Here is an 8,029-nt window from a genome sequence, read left to right as displayed (position 1 = left end):
TGTGATAATAATTCACGCTGGTATAATAAATGTTATCTTGTTTTAGGAATTGTGGGAGTTTCATTGACTGCATTAGGACTATATTGGGGGCGTGCTCGACATACCCCCTGTCCCGTTAATCGATCGAGTCCAGATCGGAAAGATCCTCCCCAGAAAGCGAAAAAAACAGAGCACGTAGCGGCTCCCTCCGGAACAGTTCCGACAGGGGAGGGGGAGGGGGAGGAGAGGGGAACCCCAGCTCCTCTACATTGTATGAGATGGATTAACTCCCATATTTTTATTTTTATTTTTATTTATTATACTAGTCAGCAATCATGGATATTAAAACAGTTGTAAACACAATGTACGATGGTATTGTAATCGCAGGACTTGCGATGGGATATCTTATGATCTCCAGCAAATTTCTGAAAATAGAGGTTGGCGATCCAAGTCGTCCAAATTTGACTCGATTGGCAAAATTAGGTGGTGCGACTGCTGCCGCAGTTGCGACCAAAGATCTCCTGAACAGAAAAATATTATTCTGCAGAACCTTATACTTCGTAATAATATTCATCGAACACTTATACTTAGTAATATATACAACGTACAACGATGATCATTTGGATTGAAAGTCAAACAGGTGAACCAGTCACTGTTAATTTTTACCCTTGCATTGACACGACACAGTTTACGAAGATAAGACTGCTAGAGTGCGGACTATATAATTCATGGCATAACATAACATCGACGAATAATGTAATAAAATATCAAGAAGGTGACCAACCGAAGAAGACTAAATCAATACGTCCAGGTAACTACAATATCGATACGTTAAACAAAGCAATCGGGTTGAAGCAAAAAATTAATTTTGAAAAACATCTGCCGACAAACCATGTTTATCTAACTTTGGCTAAAGATATTAAAGTCTATTTCAATGCTACAGGTAGCTTCGCCAACGTAGTTGGTTTTCAGATAAACCTGTGGACAACCCAGTTATAAAAAGTACTATGAGTCCGAAGAAAGTGGATTTCTTAACAGTCACTAAATATATAGTTCATTCAGATGTAGTCGATGTTACTGGAAATTATGTTTCATTTGGTTCGGGTGCCTCCGGAGGATACATACAGGGGAAAGTATCGAACTGTTTACAAATACTTCCCATCCGGGATACGAGAGAAATAAGTGAAAAGGTTACTTACGATTTTAAAAACGGAGCAATTTCTATGCCATTGAGAAAAGGGGGAGATTACATGAATTCAATTCGTATCTGGATAACGGATCAGGATGGAAACATGATCGATTTCAATAACTGGCCAATTAGCTTTGTATTGAATTATGTAGTCCCGAAGCGGGCCGAAGGGATCCTACCGATGTAACATAAACCATCCCACGACCAATCCTCCAGCAATATAGATCATCTCATATTTCTTTTGCTCAGGACTGGGTTGATAATAATCTGAGAATTGAACTGCCCCTTCGGAACGGCTTTGCACCGCTTCTGCTTCTTCCAGGATTTCTGCATCTGTATCTCTTAATTCTGCCGCAGCATGCGCGTCCTTTGCCTGATTTTCTCTTTCCCAGTCAGCCTGTAGTAATCTTTTTTCTGACCAGACGTTGCGATCATGTTCAAATTTTTCTAATGCTTTATCATGTCGGACCTTTCTTCAATAAGAGCGTCACCATTACCAGAAAGCTTTTGTCCGATAATATTTCTCCTGTGAATGCCGTTGCATTTAATACAGCACCGAGAACTGTCATTCCTATAGCTGAAGCCATGATTGTATATTATTACAAGGTATTATTTTAATTTTCACTGTATATAGGTCCCTACGGAGTATGTCTGATCCAAGTGGCTTCGGTCTAGGTACAATTCGTATGCAAAATCTTGAGCTTGAAGATCTGAGTGATGTTAAAGTTAACAATAATACTAAGATGGCTGCTAATCATAATAAGGATTACGTCCTTCGTTATAAAGACCGCGAAAAATATTTCGTTTTAGCCAATGCCGCGGCGCCACCCCACGAGCATGCTGTAGAATTTTCCGAACTTAAAGACATTGATGAAACTGTAATTGACGCCACAAAGGCTTCGAATGATTCTACTCCTTTTGCTCTGACATGGGATTCGGCTAGTCAGAAATTCATGCCTTATAATGTGCCGCGTAACATCTTAGATATATTGGATAGTGAAATTGCAGGAGGTGTTGCTGAACCACCAGGAACTCCGAATGTGATTTATTTTGATAGCAATGTAAACAAATATAAATTGTTAGATTTTCGTAGTTGGCTTACTCCTACAAATCCATACATTGCACTTCTTGGTATACCGATTCACCTTAAAATTAGTCCTCTTAATACAATAATGAAGGCAGATAATACACTAAGAAGGTGGATAAACGAGGGGGAGAATTATTGCTCGTATACATCTAGCGGAGTTCCAGTTAGATTATTTTGGGACACAACTTTAAAGAAACTGGGTCTTAAAAGTGTCGGTGATGAGGCAGCTGTTCTCACTTTACAGACAGTAAATCAACAGATGACAGATAATATGAAAATACTTCAACATGGTACAGTTCTCATTAGATGTGTAAAGTTAGCTACTGGAGATGAATTTGACGATTTGGTTGGATATTATGCTATGAAAACAGATAACAGAACAACTTGTGATATTATCATAAGTATGATAAAGATCGGGGAGGGGAAATGAGTATTGAATGTTTTGTTGGTGGGAATAGAATAGAGAACGACTTAGGAACTACATTTGTACGTAAAGATAAAAGAGTGAACACTTTAGATATCAGTACCATTCATCTGAAACGACTCATTTTGTTTGAAGTAATGGTCTTTCGTCATATTTTAAGTTCAGAGGAAATTACTAAAATTTTATCTATCGGGTGAACAAGTTCGCACCGATAGGAACTTCGTGTTCAACATCAGCTAGACTCCGCGACGGCCGGCCGGACTGACAACGGGGGTCCTTATATAGGCTAGTTTGATGGTGATGACTCACACGGAATTTCCCGTACATGTATAAACATGTTGTGTGTGACTCAGCAGGGAATTTCCCCGCTTAGTTCAGGACAATGCACTGCGCGTGAGTTCATATATAGGTCAGGGTCACACTTTAGTTACATGGATGGTTAATTTTTCCTTCGCTTCATGTAGATAAATGAATAAAATGGGGTGTAAAATCTTATTAATCACAGTGTCCACCTTTCTTTACTACTAATGTAGAATCAAACCCGTAATATTGATGTGATTTGTGTCTATTTTCCCATGGCCTATTACAGAATTCACGGCGAATATTCACATCACCCGATTGTCCTCGTGACTGAAACAACATAGCCCGTTTATCGTCATGACTCCCAAGAAAGTGACAACCATAGTCGAGTCCACAAACATATGGACTACAGAGAAAACCATGAAATTCACACATCTTTTTAATAATATCGTTGATATTAACAATAAAGATATATATCCCCGTTTATTTAACACTTTAATTGGAACCCCTGATCACTTACCAACACTCTGCCGTTATAATTAGTCGATGAACATTACTATCATATAACCTTTGGGGATTAAGGTAGAATACGCCTCGGGGACAGATATTTGGACTCTCAAATTTTAATAAATTCTTTTCTGATCTACTACTTGCGGGGACTCGGTTTAAAGCTCTTGGAGTAAGAACCATTTCACCGTCTTACTTTTTAAAAAATCGAAAATTGTATTTTTCCGTATGGAATGGCGGCCATTTTGAATTTCAAATACGGGTAAATGTTAGGAAATTTGTTTCTTTAGTACCGAACTTTGTGACCCCTGATTTTTATTCTCAAAAAAGTTTGAGCAAAAGTTTAAGTCTTTCACTTTTTAGGTGCGTACTAAAATCAGTCGGCAATGCATCTCCCAATATGCTAATGACGTGAGAGAGAGAAAAAGAAAGGGAAAATGACTCTACACCATCGGGGATATTTAATGTTGTATGTTGTCCGGTGTTTATGTACTCTCTCTCTCTCTCTCTCTCTCTCTCTCTCTCTCTCTCTGAAAGTGTATCTTCTCTTGTAAAAGACAGCGTGAAAGATAGAGTCAAAATAGAACGACGGTCCTTTATGTTTTCTGTGTGAAATTTTCTGACGATAATGAAGTTATCTTTCTCATGTTTTCGTTTGCGACGTTCTCAACAAATCCACAATAATTTATTCCAAAGGAGAAAGTATTTAAACTTCAGAATTAATTTCATTTATGAGCAATATGTATGATAAATCTTAAACATTGTCAGCAAATCGCCGTTTTCACTGAAAGAAAAGATCTGATTTGAGGAATTCATGTTTTTGATTTTACTTGATGTGGAAGTCTGTTGTAAATCTACTTAAATCGTGCCATGATCTCGTTCGGATGCATTGCTCTTTGATTTTCGGGTAAGAGAGAAAACGGCTATACTATAGCTCTCTAGGATGACTCAAAGTGGACGGACGTGTATTCGAAGAGACTATAGGAGCTGTGATACAGTAGGATAATTTCTAACGGCTAAAGTGACGACGACGTCAACCGTCTTCCTTTCCAGCGTAAGGCCTATTTAAAGTTTCCGATGGATTGATGGCAGGGTAGACGGACGGGGACGGGGACGGACGGCTGCACAGTGTTTTACTATTATATTTCCAACCGCTACTCGTTTATCTTGCCACAACTTTTGTGAAACAAATACACACACAATATGAAGCTGAATAAGTCTAAACTAACTTTGTCAATAAACATTCAGTTATTTTCAGAGACTAGCAAGGAATTACAGCAGAAATCGACATTCGAACAAAATAAACGAATACTGATGATTAGAAGGGAAGAGTGATTGGAAAATAACTACTATAATTAATGAAGTTGTAACTGTCCTATCCACCTAATATAAATAAAATAGCATGCATAATGTGACGCCCTCACGCGGTCAAAAATTGACTGTAGACCGATTCATATAGAACAGAAATAAGTCCCTGCAGCATACGTTGTGAATAATTTCGTGATTGTTTTCACGTCTTTAACTTTATATCTCTTACTTTTGTGTCCGACACATTCCTCTGTGATATATGTTTTTGACAAGCCGTTCATTACTCTCCGTATATTGTGGTAAAAAGTTCGAGTATCGACGATGACACCGTCCACCACATCAGGTCAGGTGCTCGCTTCGTTGTTTGGATTGTCCGATCGAAGGCCGTATGGCCGGGAGTCTGAAGCCGGAGGATGGACGGCCTTACACTCCCGGCTTTCGAGCGACAATCCAAGCAATGCTGCCAGCACCTGTGCATCACAACACTCGCTCACGATGCGTCCAGGCCATTTGTCCTCAACGGCTGAATGTTACAGTTATATATGCTGTGAGGGAAATATAAACTCCGTGAACGTTGAGGCTTATAGTATGTAGTTTGGTAACAGACGAAAGACAATTTTGTGGTTGTGGTTGTCAATTGGTTTCGTGAACGAAGAAAATGTAACGAAGTGTTGCAAAACAAGTGTATACATTAATGCACTAATTTACTTACATTGGGTTAATTGATATATCAACAGTATTATATCGCTGTAAACGTGGCCCCTGTATACGGCTGCATGTCTGCAGATCTGCATGTGTGTAGATGGAGTATATAGATATTGTACTATCTGCAGCCGCAATGTTTTAGTTTTATTTCTTTCAACAAAGAACAGATAACAGAATAAAAATTGCTCAACAAGCTCCGAATCTGATCTCGCTGTGGTATATACGAACAAAGGAAGATTACTTCACAACTGTTTGTTTTGCTACGATTACTAAGTTTTCCAGTATCACCTAGCCATGTAAACCAGTTTACGAGTAACTAACTGACTGATTAGGAAAATTTGAATAGACAATATTAAAATTAAATTTTCCAGAATGCTGACTACTCGCCGTGCTAAAATAGTGTGCCACAGTTTACGACATAATCTAAGACAAGCCTAGAAAACTATCAAGCGCAACTTCTGAAGATGTCAGCTCCTGCCATTTCGAGTAGTGTTACCTGTTTTTTTAACCTTTCTCTGGCGAATGCCGAGATTCTGTGTGACTGGAAATCAGCAAGAATTTCTACAAACTTTACGAAAGGCTCAAGACAGGAACTTGGAAATAATCACCCGATATTTGTATTGCAAGTGATCTCTAAGCTCCTAGAACGTTATGTTCACAACAAGTATATGATTTCCTTGTGAAAAATAATTTATTTTGTCAAGAACAATCAGGGTTAAGAAAATCATTCTACTCAATCTAGTTTACATAGACAGACTGAGTTCTTTTATGACGCGCTTCATTCAGGTAGGATGGTCGGCATGGTGGCTCTTGACTAACGCAAAGCATTTGATACCGTGGACCATACCATCCTCTTGAATAAGCTGATGACAGCGCTTGCTGCTGGTTTCGATCATACTTAAATAACAGAACCAGGTTGCTTTTGTTCTTGGATTTTATTCCGAAACTCGAGTTCAGGAGTTCCCCAAGGATCTGTACTTGGTCCGCTCCTGTTTTTGGTTTATGTAAATGACTTACATAGTTGTCTGTCACATTGCACTTGTAACTTATATGCTGATGATACATTGTTCTATGTTACTGGTACAGAAATTAATGAAATTTCTACCATAGAGGGTCTTGTCGAGGCCCGGCGGTGGCAGTCCCCGGGTTGGTGGGTACCCATGCGCGTTACTCAAGTTTGAAAAGTACCCCTTTCCTAGAATGTTTCTGAGAAAAACACCCCTATTTGTGTCAAATCTGGGAGAAATGAGCTGTAAAAAACATACCCTTATTTTCGAAATCTAGGAGGTTAGTATGTTGACTTCCAGGGTTGACCCTGGAGGTTGACTTTGTATACATGTACATACATCACAAATGTTTGTCCTCACCTGATTTTAGTCACATTCATACACAATCATCTTCCTTAGGGGTGGACCATTTGATATCCTGGGGGGGGGCTTGGAAGATTTGGGGGAAAAAAAGATGCCAGGTGGAGTTGCTCGAAAAAAAAAATCTGGCTTTAGGTGGCTGATGGAAAAAAATTATGGACCATTGCGACTCGGAAAAAAAAAATCTTGGTAATTGTTCGATGCACACTGCAGCATCAATAAAAATCAAGCAGTAGCTCTGGAGTTTTATAAAGCATAAACCATTTCAAGCTTGAGGAACAATAACTGAATATGAACAATTGTACAGTATACATGACCTTCTGATTAGAGGAAGTATGCTGAAATTGAAATTGCTCACCAGTGTTTTCCAGAAATGTGTAAATCTGAATGTAAGGATTTTGTAAAAATACCACAAGAAGAGAGACAGCCTGCAAACATTTTACTATTATCGTTTGCGCATAGAAAACTCATAACAATGAAAAAATGCGTAGAGACTCAATCCAATGCGTAATATTATTACGCATTGGATCGACTCTACACAATTTTTCATTGTTATGAGTTTTCTATATACGCATGTTTTATTCGTAATTGCGAACACTGTTATAGTGAATTATCTTACCAATGTTTTTCTTAACAAAAGCGAATGTGTTTTGATTAGAATTGAATGAGTTTGATGGTTTTGGGGAAACTACTATGTGGTAATGAAGAATGGGAAATGGGCAATGAAATGAGCAGACTGCAGGTGATTTAGATTAAATGTTACATCTTCACTGCAAATAAAACCATAAGTGTGTCATAAATAATACAAACAAAACAAAATCATGTTTGTTTGTTTTGTTGTATGTGAGCCACGTCTAAGACACACAACAAAAGTACTGTTTCAGTCAGTAAATGTCACCTCAGATGCCACCAGAGAAAACCATTTCCACTCCAAAATTTCATTTTTCGCCTTGCGAGAGGGGGGACACCCCCCTCTCGCGCTCTCCCCCCCTCGTTCGCTACGCTCACTCGCCACTCAGTCGCTTCGCTCCCTCGCAGTCCACCCGTCTACTTTCTTAAATTACCCGGCTACTTTCAATGTAAGGACAACAATAACAAGTAAATGCCATAAATGTACATGATTTTACAAATATGTTTTTGTAAAGTGAATCAAAAATGTATAT

Source organism: Ptychodera flava, chromosome 1, assembly GCF_041260155.1.
Source record: "Ptychodera flava strain L36383 chromosome 1, AS_Pfla_20210202, whole genome shotgun sequence".
Classification (NCBI taxonomy): domain Eukaryota; kingdom Metazoa; phylum Hemichordata; class Enteropneusta; family Ptychoderidae; genus Ptychodera; species Ptychodera flava.
The sequence above is the reverse complement of the archived record's forward strand: the minus strand, read 5'-3'. Positions refer to the sequence as shown.